Source organism: Aythya ferina (assembly GCF_964211825.1).
Source record: "Aythya ferina genome assembly, chromosome: 1".
NCBI lineage: Eukaryota > Metazoa > Chordata > Aves > Anseriformes > Anatidae > Aythya > Aythya ferina.
In genome coordinates, this window is record NC_140296.1 from 35,784,360 (window position 1) to 35,797,524 (window position 13,165).

The window sequence follows — 13,165 nt, forward strand, 5'->3', positions numbered from 1 at the left end:
AACTTTTGAGGAAGGGAACCAAGAAAGCAGCATGATGATGCTGAGCTGCCCCTCTGTTATAAAACAGACAATTTCTTTATTTTATGAATACATCTTTATTTTATCCTGTCATATGTTTCTATCTCCTTATAAAACCATTTGTCTACATATCTGATCACATATAAACATCTTTATGAAGACTGACAAAAAAAAAAAAATATTTCAGACATCTCTGTGCCTTTATTTATTTGTCCTCCTCTGATTTGAATAATCAGTCTATATTTTCCTTTGTCTATTTTGCATCTCTATTTTATTTTTAAAATCTTTTCAAGTTTCTTTGTATGTCCTTTGCTACTTTTAATTCATTTTGGAACCTACACGTTCTGATTACATCTCTACATGCCTTGCTGCTTCTTTAATACTGATGCAATCAAATCAAGTGGTAGGTTCTTGCCTAGAACTAAAGCACTACTTGTTGATACAGTAGCCAAATGTGGGAGTCCTGGCATAAAATCCCATCTCAGCAAGATGCTGAGATGGAAGTGTTCAGCCCCTGTTTGTTCTAAGAAAGTGCTGAATGTCATGATGAAATGTTCTAAGCATCTTTAGTAGTTACAGAAACTTTTATTGGATCACCTGGAATTTTTTGATTTCCTACAGATATGGTGTGGACTTACCAAGCTGTACCAAAAAATATAACACATCTTTCTGAGTAATCTTTGAAAGTCACCGAGTAAATCTCCAATGGAATAATCTTTACAATTTTCTTTGAGTTGCTCTAAGTTTATACATTTCTTTCTAAAACATATGAGTATAGCACAACTGAAATGCAGCCAATTCTGCAGTGAAGGGCAATAGCCTGGCAGGCTGTTGACAAGGCAGAGAAAATGTTGGTGAAGGACAATGGGGCAATCCTTCTTTTCATGGGAAAAATGTCATTCATTCTTTAATGTCCTTGCAGAGCAGACAAGGCCTCATTTTTTTACAGTTCTGTATTATCATAATGGCTCTCTGTTATACACTGAGTAGTCACTAACAAGGCTACCCTCTGCCCTTTCTTTTTAATTACTTCCAGGTTAATGCATCACGTTTCATTCAGGTTCATTTGTGCAGGCCACATTTTTCCTTTCTGGGTGCCCATTCTGGCCTCTCTGTGTCTCTGTACCTCAAACACTGACAATATGAATGTTAGTCTCAAAGCAAAAAATATCTCTGACTATCAGACAACTCTGTAATTTACATTTAGATTTATTTCATTTTTCAGACTCTGCAAGTTACAGAGCTGGGAACATTTTGGCCTGAAAAACCTTTTCCAAATAGCTGAAGCTGCATTCTCATCCTCTTTTCAAACCATCAGACACCAGGTGCTGACCCAGTCCCATTAACCAATTACTCACACGTCATACAATTAATCTTTCATTGCAATTCAATCAAGTTCATTCCCATCTCTATATTATTCTTTACAATGCCAGTGTGTAAAACCTGCACATTTTTGTCACTGTTCATTTTACCCTGGTCTGTACTCCTTCAGGCTGGGAAATGAAGTGACTGTAAATGTAATTTATAGAATCATTGGCTGTGTGGAAACTCTTTTCAGGCTGACCTGATATGACAGGTTGTAATCGTTTCTTTGGAACCATTCTGGTTTGTCAAGTGGGCAGGCTCTTTTCTTTAAATATCCAAAATAACAGATTTGTTTGAGCAGGATTAGGTGGTGTTCAGAGCTCTATTGCTGTCTTATCCTTTGTCTCTTTTGTTTCAGACACTTTTTCTTGCAGCCTTCTGTTCATACTGAGCTTTGTAAAGAAGAAGAAGGGAATTCTAGCAGGCAAAAATTAGGTACAGAAATTGAAATCTCCACCCTCACCTTCAGGTATTTGAAGTGAATTCAGTAAAAGCCATTGCCATATCTGGAGTGCTGGAGCATGTACTCTGTCCCTTTTACAGAAATAGTCCTCTCAATTCTCTTTCCCTTCCTGGTATCCACAGGCAATGGACAGAGCTCTGTATTAACACTGCAGCTGCACAGTGTAGGGCAGTCAAATATCACGTTTTGGTTCCAGAAAAAGAATCACAAGTGGGCCACACATCTCGGTGTTAGCACTGGCAGATCGGCTTAGGTATCAGAGGATTACTCTGAATACTCCATCATGAAACAAGAGGATGAAAGTCCTGTTTTCTCAGATGGACAAAAAATTAGAGGGCAAGAAGGGTTCTTAAGAGATTGCTTACTTTATCCATCACCCTGCCATAAGGCAGGTTCAACTCTAATTATGGAAATCCTGATAGATATTTGTCTAAGCAGTTAAAAGACAAGCAACGTGGGAAGTACACATCCTCCACCAGTGAGGGGTGTATTTGGTGGTACCAGTGCATACAGTGGATTTGTTGCCTTTCTCCGTACAGCCAGGAACTTTTCTCTGTTGTCTGTCTTAAATCTTGGTCACTTTGCTTTAAGTCTGTGACTTTCATAATGACCATCATATACACCAAAAACAGATTACTCCCCTTCTCTTTGTGCTCCTTTCCTCCTTTGTGCTCTACTTTATTTTGTATCTCTCCTCATTTTTGTTTAGGTAAGCAACCCCAAATCTGTCAGTCTTTCCTTCTCAGACAGGTCTTCTAAATGTCTGATTACTCTCCTTGCTTTTCTCAGGGTTTGTCTGAATCATTTACAATTAAATTATCATTTATCATTTATTACCAGTGCCCAAAACCTGGCCACAGCTCTCCAAGGCTGTTCTACCAAGGCTGACTAAGAAGTCTTGATTATTTTGGGGATTTATCATACTGTACAATAATCTGTAAGCCTCAGTATGATGGTAACTTTTTTTTTTTTTTTTTTTGAGACTGCTTCAGTTTTACAAAAGTCCTCATTATTTTTTTTCTGTGTAGTTACTTACAATTGTTTCTCATTCCTATTTGTGCTATAGGTCATTTCTGCCTACTATGGAATACATTCTTCTAATCAGCTTTGTAACTATTTGGGACTGTTTTTGTGTGGTATATGTGTTCCTCCGAAAAGGAATATACAGTGAAAAGCGATATTGATGCCAGAGTTCATAACATTTTAAGCTTCTGTTCTGTGGCTTTTTTTTTTTTTTTTTTTGGGGGGGGGTGGTGGGGGGGAAAGGGGGGCACCATACGTACTGCTGTCCAGTCTTATTGTACCTTCCAAACCCTTAAGAACTGCCAAACTGCCAAGGATGATCACTGAATGAACTGGAATGAACTTCCAGAGACCCAGCTGATCAGAATGTTTTTAACTTCTTTGTGCCTTTAAGGCTCTCTAGTCCATGTTCCTCTGTTCAAAAATAAAGTCTTGTCCCTTACTTGCATATATGAACTGTGACAGCCATTTGATCACACTTTCTCTTTTTACTGAAGGCATGCAAGAAAAATATTAAAGAGCTTGCTTGTAGCTGTCTGTTAACAACTTTATTTTTTTTCTGTTGAAAATCAGACCAATGCTTTTCTTAATATTTGTGTTAATGCCAGTATTCTGAGAAACTGATTTATTTCTAACTGCCAGCTGAATCGCACATTACATCACTTTCTTTCTTTCTTGTGCTTTAACTGTTTTTCTTTCTGTCCAGAGAAGCCTCATTGTTAAATCTTTCTGGCTCTCAAATCCAACTTGCTTATATTTGCATCTGTCAACATACATTAACTTTCACTCTGCACATTTGTACTTATCCTCATAGTTTGTTAATTTTATGTTGTTGTTGTTGTTGTTTTTGTTTGATTGGATGGGGCATTTGGAGGGGAGGGGGGTTCATTGCAGGGGAGGGATGTCATCCTTTTCTTCCATTGCCTTTGAATCAGTTCCCCAGATGGCTTTACCATCCAAATCTCTGAATTTATTGGTGTGTCTATTCCAGGACTCTATTATTTTCTTTTGTTATTATTCTTCTCCTAGTTTGTTTTACTCTCGTTCTGTTGTCTAGTGTGCCAATTTAGTTATCGTGTTAGTTATCATAATTTGTTATCATATATCATAGCCTTCCATCTTCTCCTCTTTATTTGTGTTAGGTTATAATAACTGAATTGTTCTGGTGACTAATCTGATATCCTTTTCTATGGACCCTATCTAAGTACCCCCATCTCCCCTTTTTTTAGGGTAGTCTGTTTATAGTGTTATTCTCTTTCTTTTTCTCCTTTTGCTAGCCTCTTTATGACATGCAAATACATTGTTAGTGTGGACTTAATCCTTTCCCAGCCACACAACGAACAACAGCACTCCAGTGCCACCTCCAAAAGCCTGCTCTGTTTTTTACCTGAAATATGATTCTTGTTAGGGAGAATTGGCACTTGCAAGTTTTTCCACCCATGCTCTAGTTCCTTGTAGTGACTTTTGGTCTGCAATGGTCATTGCTGTCAGTATTATTAATGCCATATGGATGAGCAGCATAGGGTAGCAGTTGGTGCTAACTTTCACTGGATGTCATGTCTGGTTGACAGATATGTTCCTCCATTGCCCTTAGGAAAGAGTCAGCAATCACCACCACTGCTCTTTTGCTTCTCTCTGGAAATGATGATGAATTGCTGAACCTTTGGAGTGTGTGACTCTTCTTAAACTGCCAGTGAGGTGGGAGCAATACCTGCAGCACAAGAATTAAGGCCAGCACGTGGAGTTGGTAGGAGTGAAGTTCAAAATAAATAAAAGGAGATGGAGTGGGAGAGTAAATGGTCTGAGTTCCTCGCCAAAGGACATTGTGTACAAGAGATTTTTGCATGACTGGACAAATAGCATAAAGAGAGATCAGCTGGGTGCTAGACATGTTTACAGAACTGAATTGTTTGCATTTGTAGCTCTTCCCACAGTGGGATAAGCAGTGTGCTAGACACAGGTAAGTCCCTGTATTCCCCTTGAGAGATCAGGGATGGTTTGTTGTTGCTGTATTCTCTTAACAGTATTCCAGCTATCTCTGGAAAATCTCATGTTTTTTTTTGAGCTGCTGGAATAAATGTCTGCCTTCAGCAGTACAAAGCTCTTTGCTTTGGAATAAAACCTCATTGCTTTTTGTCCTGATGCCATGTGTCTGCAGCATCTTGGAGGATTGTGCATTTCACTTTCTGCATTATTATTAAAAAAAAAAAAAAAAAAAAAAAAAAAAAAGTATATCTAGATTAGGTATTTTGATGTCTGCTAACAGCTATGCTTTGTAGAAATCCCCTGTGCAAAAGTGGCACTCTTCAGCCTTTTGGAACATGACTCTAGACAATCCCCCTTTGCTTTCTGTGAGACAGTGCAAATCTGCCACAGAGCCAGAGGCTTTCAGCGTATTGCTGCACCTATGATCTATGAAGCATTCTGGAATACTGTGGCAGGGGATTAAGCAGTTCTGCATGCAGATACAATTAGGTGAGATAAAGGTGAAACTTGGAGGTCAGCATTCTGAAATGTCCTTGTTTTTGCAAGCTAAAGTAATTTTTCCTGTTTTTTTTTTTTTTTTTCTTCCTTTTTTTTTTTTTTTTATGGAGTTTTCTGAGATAAAGTCTCTAAAAAAAAACAGATAGTAAGCCCACTGCTATGTAACACTTAAGCAATATCTTCTTTTTAGTTTTATAATTAACTTAAAGTCATACTACAGTCCTTCAAGGTGAGGTTCGAGTAGTTGTTCTTGTCATCAAAAGCCTGATGTGAAAATACAGCTTTGTGTTGTACATTTTATATATATTATGTTTCGAGAGAATTTTCATAGTGGTAGAATATGAGATGGAAAACAGGTTTTATAGGTGACTGCATGAAGGTATAAAGCTGAGAAATTTGCAGAAGTTGTTTATTTTCAATATAATCCATGCCATGAATAGCTGTTGTACAAGACAAAGGTTGATTCAAGGCACAGAAACCACACACTTCCTTGCTATGTGATTGCTTCAAAATCTGTGCTTCTGTTTTCCTCAAGCTGCAGTGCCTGCTGCTTTGTTGATGGATTGTTTTTCAGTGAATCATTGTTTTGCCATAGGCTTAATGACTGAATGCTGGTGGCTGGGTCAAAGGTGGGTATTTAATTTCAAGTGCTAAGCTGAGAAGAAAATCCATGAGACAATAGACAACACCACAGTGTTAAACTCCTGATTAAAATGTGCACTCTGTTGGATTGTGGTTTGGACTTCAGCTGGACTGTATGTCCAGTTTACAGACAACTGCAAGGCAGAAAGAAGGGTGCTGGGGAAGAAAATTGTCCAGGTACTTTTTAGGTTCTGGAAGGAAAAAAAGTTGTGCTAATGCCATTCAAGAATACAGTTTTCTAGCTAGAGGACTCACTTCAGCTCTTCCTTTTGAGAGCTGTCAATATGGCTGCTGTTTTAAGCTTGGCAAGGAAGAAGAAAGCACATGAAGTTCATGACAAAATGCTGAGCAGGGGCTCCATCGTCCCTTTTATTCTAGATTTAGGTAGCACACTGGTCTCTCTGATCATTTGTAGATGTTCAGATTCATCTACTCACTTTCTGAGCTGGTCCCCTCAGGCTCGCTTTCTAGTCACAGGGCTAGAAGGCATGGGTGCAGACTCATTTCTCTCTTCCTTATGTACTCAGTTGAAAGAGTTCAAATTGGCCTGTTCCATATAGGAGGAAAGCCAGGATGAGTAATAAAGGAACACCAGGATGAATGATAATCTCAGTTGGAGGCTTTATCAAAATCATCTGAAGTTAGGTAAGATTAATCCCACACAAGAGACTGTGTATTGTTCAAGGCAAAAAGAGCTTTCCTTTCACTTTTGTTGTTAGAAAGAACAATTTGTATAAAATGCATTTTGCACTCCATCATAGCTGGATTGTGTGCAGGGCCCCTGGATTTCAGTGGTAGTGCCCTTCCGAAGCCCCTAGTCCAACGTTGTCAGCATCTTCTTTCATGCATGACATCTCCTAGGAAAGCAGAGAAATGTGTCATACCACATACTTCTGGGCCTCATTTTTATATAATTAGCTGCTTTTCCACCTGAAATATTATAATTAAGCTTTCATGTGTAAAGCAGGAGCATATGCCACTGTCAAATAACTGTGAATGAGATAAGTCAGGCATTTCATGTTAATTTAACTTTACCAGGATTAACTTTCTTTCACTTGTTAATGGTGACCATATGCACAAAACACTGGTGGTGATTACTTCATGCAAACAAACTTGATAGGTTTCTTAGTAAGGTTACATACTGCACCATGCTCTTGTAACTTGGCATATGTTAAGGGTAGGAGTTAGCTCTGTTCAGCACGACTAACCTCAGCATCACTGAGAAAATTTCACTCAGATATTTCTTACTTTAGTCAGTAATCTATGTCCAAACTAGTGCTGGATGGCCAGAGGATGTGTGCTAATGTACTTTGTTTTTATAAGAAAGCTAGAATGTGTCAGAATGGGGATTTCAAGTACACAAAATCTCTGACTGTAATAATACCCTAAAGAGGGTCATGGCATGGGCAGAGGTATTGGTCCTTGGTCACCAACACTGTATAATTGTTAAACTGACCCTGATACAAGTTTGGCCCATGCCATCCCAGTCCTGCACAGTCTGTAGGATAACACTACAGGCAATATGGAGACCATGTGTTCTGGGTCAATGGCTTTCAAAATGGTTTGCCCATTTCTTTTTCCCTCAGTGGGTTCAGCCACTATCTGCCTGTAGACCATGTGTCTTCACCTGTTGAGTGGACTTAATGACTGTGTCTCTTGTAAGGAAAATGGGAACTGTACCCAAGACCCATTCTCACTCTTGCTTGATAGCCTGTCTTTCCTTTCCTCGAAAAAAGGGTGTTATGGCAACACTTAGATGTTATGTGAATACTGATTGTAGGATTATTTTTGCTGCTTAAAATTTCATGCAGGCAGAATTCAACTCGCCTGTTCAGCATCATATTTATTGGGCTGGCAACTAGAAAATAATAATTATACTTACAAACTGCACAGATTGGAGCCGGGAGCAATGAGACAATAAAGCCCCACAATACCATCTGTATAGCTGCCTCCAGGCTACAGCAGCACTTTGAGTCATCCCATTTAGGAGCTGTCTCTAGCAGCCACTGAAGTCAACAAGAGCCTTTGATTTCTTCTCAGTAGGTGCTGTATCAGATTGCTATAGTCTCCTTTTAAAGTCTAAGAACAAGGGGGCAAAAGGCAAGTTTAGAGAGCTACATTGTAAGGATAAAATAATACCACTTTAAGAAGAACCATTCCCTTTGGAGGAACATTAAATCTGCAGGGGGGATAAGAGTTCAGGGCATAGCAATTACCACATAATAGTAAAATTTCATCAGCAAGCAAGGACAAAGCTGAATTTCTGGGGTACTGCCTGATGTACAGCATGAGGGAAATTTGTAAAATAAAATAAAATAAAATAATCTATGCTTGGAAAATGGTCATTATTTAGAAGTAAAAATATAACAATTAATGCTACAGTTTGCCTGAAATTTTCTTGAAGTTAAAAAGGTATTATACACTCACCTGATATTTTCATCTATTGCATATATGGACAATTTTTATTTTCTTCTGGTGACCTGTGCAACACGCCAATCATTTGGCAAACAAACCTGCCCCAAAATCAGTTGGATGAATTGGTTCATTAGAGCATTACCCATTCCTTTCTCAAGGCCAGTCATCCAGGGGTCAAGTTGTTCTGCCAGGAAAATGTCCTAAGAGGAATATTTTATTTTACCTTTGTCAGCACATTGGAGAGGATTTTACTCAAGTCACCTTTGTATATTTTATTCATTAGGGCATGATCCTGAAAGGCTATAGTAATCTTGTGCTCTGAATGTTTTTGTGCAGTTTGAGTATGATAAGTACTTGAGTACATGAGGGGACCTCATAGGATTAGGCCCTTACTTTGGCCATCTGTGTTCATATATTGGACTTCTGCTCTCAGCTGAAAAATGGGACAGGTTAATTCTTTGAGACAAGGTGCTGAAACTGTGTTAATCAAAGCATCCTAGTAAAAGGCACAGCCGAATCTTCTTAGCTTTATCTAATTAAAAGCAATTCTAAATTTATTTTAATATAGAATTGTGTATTTAGTATTAAAGGCATTGGTAAGGGAAAGGGAAGCAATGATCCAGCACAGCCGTTCTCAGGAAGGGCTTAATTTGTTCTTGCCTGCTGATTTTGATGCTCTACCTAGCTGCTATTGAATTTAAACTGTTTATTAGTTTGTGGAAAGATTTACTGTAGTGCAGTCCTTCTGAGAAAAATAAAAACTTCTGATCCTTCTTTGGGGATTTGGTAATCAAGAAGTAGAAAATTGTATTTTGGAGCTGAAGTTAATGCAAGCTCATTCTGTTCTTTGTGGACCAGAGTGCCCCATGTTCCCTGCAGAGCAGGCAGGGAGAAAGCTGTCTCTTCTCCCCTGCCATCCTGTGGTTTCAGCAGTGTGGTTTCTGTGCTGTGGGTTTGCAGGTCAGAACCTGTTGCACTTCAAGTGAAAAAAAAAAATCTTACTATTTGAGTTACTATTTCAACTGATTCACCACAATGTTGGTTGATTCAAGGATAGATATGAAGACAGGTTTAGGTTGGAAATTAGGAGACATTTCTTCTCAGAAAGTAGCCAGGCATTGGAACAGGTTGCCCAGGGAAGTGGTGGCATCACCGTCCCTGGGGGTGTTCAAGAAAAGGTTAGACATAGTGCTTAGGGACATGTTTTAATGGGTAACATTGGTGGCAAGGAGATGGTTGGACATAATGACCTTGGAGGTCTTTTCCAACCTTAATGATTCTATGATTCTATATTACTCCAGGTATCTTACCATGATGTTGTAGCACAAAATGGTGAGATGCCACCAACTATGCAGTGGGATCTTTTTTTTTTTCCTTTTTTTTGCTCAGTCACCTTGTAGATAACATCGCATAATTGTTTCCACTTTTAAAGGGGTGGAAAGTTCTTATCCCATTTTTCATTTCAAATCATTGACTGTGGTCCATCTACCTCAGTGTCTGTCTTTCATGAGAAATGTTGATGGGTTGTGCTTCAGGATTCATTACTGAAGAAGTTCTGTGCAAAATTGGTGGTCTTGCATTACATTGCATACTATCAAGGTGACTTGTTGGACTTCACGGCTTTTCTTTCCCATCCATTAGCAGAAAATACAAGTCATTAGCAAAAAAATCCTTTCAACAGATAGCATAATTGCCATTTCTGTCTTACTTGATGGAAAGTCTTGTTGCGCTGCATGTTTTCAACTATGTACAACAATCTTCATATTAAAATGCAACAAATTAAGCAGAGCTTTTACAAAAGTCTTTTTTTTTTTTTTTCTAACAGTTATAGACTGCAAATGTTATGGCTTGCTTTGGATAGAAAATTTCAGATAGAGGCTGAACAGTATATAACAGAGATGCCTAAATAATGAGAATTAAAGCTCCTTCTGAATACTCAGCTTGCATGGAGTCATCAGGCTTAGGGAAATGATTAGGGTTGACATACTTTCTATATTTTCTCTCCTGTTTTCTATGTGTTTTTTTTTTTTTTTTTTCCTAAGTTGTCTTTGCACACCTTCCATTGGAATTTTGACATCTTTAGATTTTAGAAGACATTCTTTTTTTATTGTACTTAATTTGTGTCTGTAGAACTGTTGTTTTTTGTTTTGTTTTGTTTTGTTTTGTTTTTAATTATTATGATTTCATGATACGAGACCCAAATTGTTGACCATGGCCCTTGTGTCTTTCTGCACAGTCTGAAATGCTACAAGGACATTCTGCCTTCTGTGTCGCCTTCTCTATGTCAGCCACCATAGCTACCAAGAACAGCCCAGCCCAAAATGATGGTGTGGAGATATTACCATTATTTGGACTCATCTGACTCATCACACTTTCCCTTTACCTATCGAAGTGAATGGTAGCCAGTCTGAAGCTTGGATTTACAAAAATATTCCTAGGTTTTTGGGGACTCATATTCATCTCTGTCAGACTTTTCCTTTATTCATTTGCGAGCTTTGTGAACTAGCAGCCCCACAGCATTGCTGTTCTGAGGATATTCTGATATATGTCTTCAAATAGACAAGACACCTGTGGCCATACCAACTCTGGATCACCCACCATCATTTCCTTCATGACCTTTAAAGATGTCAGATGAGACTATTTTTTTCCAGTTCCTTCATTCTGCACTAGATGCAATTTCAGGTCCCAAAAGTGAAATCAGGCAGCACATTAATCAACTCTCCTCCTTGGTCTCCTCACTTCCGTCTTTTCATAGTTTATTTTTCTGGGTAATAGAACAGCCTTAAAAACAGAGGTATATTACCCTCCAGAAATACATACAATTCCAATACCCATAGCAGAATAAGCTCATTTAGATGAAAGGAACTATTTTCTTTTGGTGGAGTGAAATACCTTATCTGCTTCTGCTTGGATTTTCTTCAACAGTTATGTCTCTATGGTATATGAGACTGACATTGCATGCAAGTCATCTGCTCGGTGTATTTTTGGTGCATTGTCAAAAAATATTTCCCTTAATAATTCTTCAGTGTATGGCATTGCATGGATCACAAAAAGAAAAAGCTGCATTACTGAAGGAAATAAAAGTACAGAGAGGTTTAGAATGCACTCAGCTAATGTATCAAACTTAATGGCTATCTCTGTAACTGGAAGGGAGAGAAAAATTGTATCTGGACCACCTCTTGTTTATTCCTCAATGGTGTTACAGTGGCCAGAATGCTTTTTTGGCATGCTTTTACAATGAGATGTATAGCCCTGATCTTATAGGTAAAACACAAAATAGTGCAATGTAGGAAGTATATTTGGAAAGGAAGAAAACGTGCTTGTTTCACGTGCCAGAATAATTTAAATCAAATTGATTAATTTATTGCATAATTAATGCAAGATGGTTATTTCAGAATTTCTTACATGTAGGAATCTTGGCATAATATAAGACTGAAAACTTATAAAAGCTACAAGACTTTTTCTTTTTCATTTTTTTTTTTTTTTTTTTTCCATAAACTAAACTGTTTCTTAGACTCCGAAACTGTTCCTCAGACTTAGAATTACAAGTGAAGTTATTTTTCTGCTTTAGTTCAGGTGCAAAAACCCACACATCACATTAAAAAAATAGAAATTGGTGTAGTATCGCTTAATTTTGTTCCAGAGAAAACAATGTTGTCACTGATCTCTTTCACTTGACCCTGACTGCTTATTATAATGTTTTAGGTGCCATAGCTCAGGGTTTACCATCCCTTGCTTCTTGCCCATTTGTTTTATAGTTACCAAGTGTTGTAAGACTTGGAAAGATTAGTGTGAAAATTATAATTTGTTCCTGTTCATTAAAAGTGGATGTGGAAGAAGAGTTAGCAGCAAATGTCTTTTTCTGCTTTTATGATAAAAGCCTAAAGGGCTGTATTGCCTCAAGCTGCTCAGCATTAACTCATTCAGGTCCAGGAAGTCTGATTTTGGCTGGGCCAGGCTGAGGATTGGTCACATGAGGTGGCTTCAGATGAGTAAAGCAAGGTAAATTGTGTGTTGGAGGAAAACTGTTTATAAAAGCTGCATCTGAGGTATTTTTCAACATGTGGTCTTTTCAGTAACCTTGCTGTAAGTAAGAGAACCAGAAGTAACTACAATTATTTCAGGTTCCAGGCCAAGCTTCTTTAATGATGTGCTTAATTCAGAGCAGTGTTGCATCTCATGGCAGCCACCATCTCCTGATGCCATTGTGCAATTTTGTAATAAAGTAGCTACCATCATTTTTTCCTTCTGCATTCACATGGACTAGCATATTACCTATGGTCCATAAGCCAGATGTCAAGCTTGCTTGCAAGTAGCTTGAAGAGACTGATAGCAAACATTAATATCTTGAGAAGGTCAAAACATTAGAATTATGTAAATACGAATTTAGGCAACTGCCATGAATAATGTGGCATATAAACTGAAAATTGATGTAATAAGCAAAATTCTTTTACTGAGTGAAATAAAGTCATCCAAAATGAATGTGAAGTATCAAAAACATGTTAGACCTTTACTGTTTCACTGGTAAGAAAAGCTATTGCTTTCTGTGCCTTCTGTGTGACGATCGAGTAAAGAACAAGCAGTGGAAAGTACCTCACACAATTATTTCAAATGCTTTTATTTGAACAGTCATGTTTGAAGATATCAGGAAGCTCTTTTTATAGGAATTTAATTTTCAGGTGTGAATTACAGAAACAGAGGGGTTTTCAGTGAATGTGAAACCTTCTTCAATAGCTAGGAAAAGTGGTATATAGT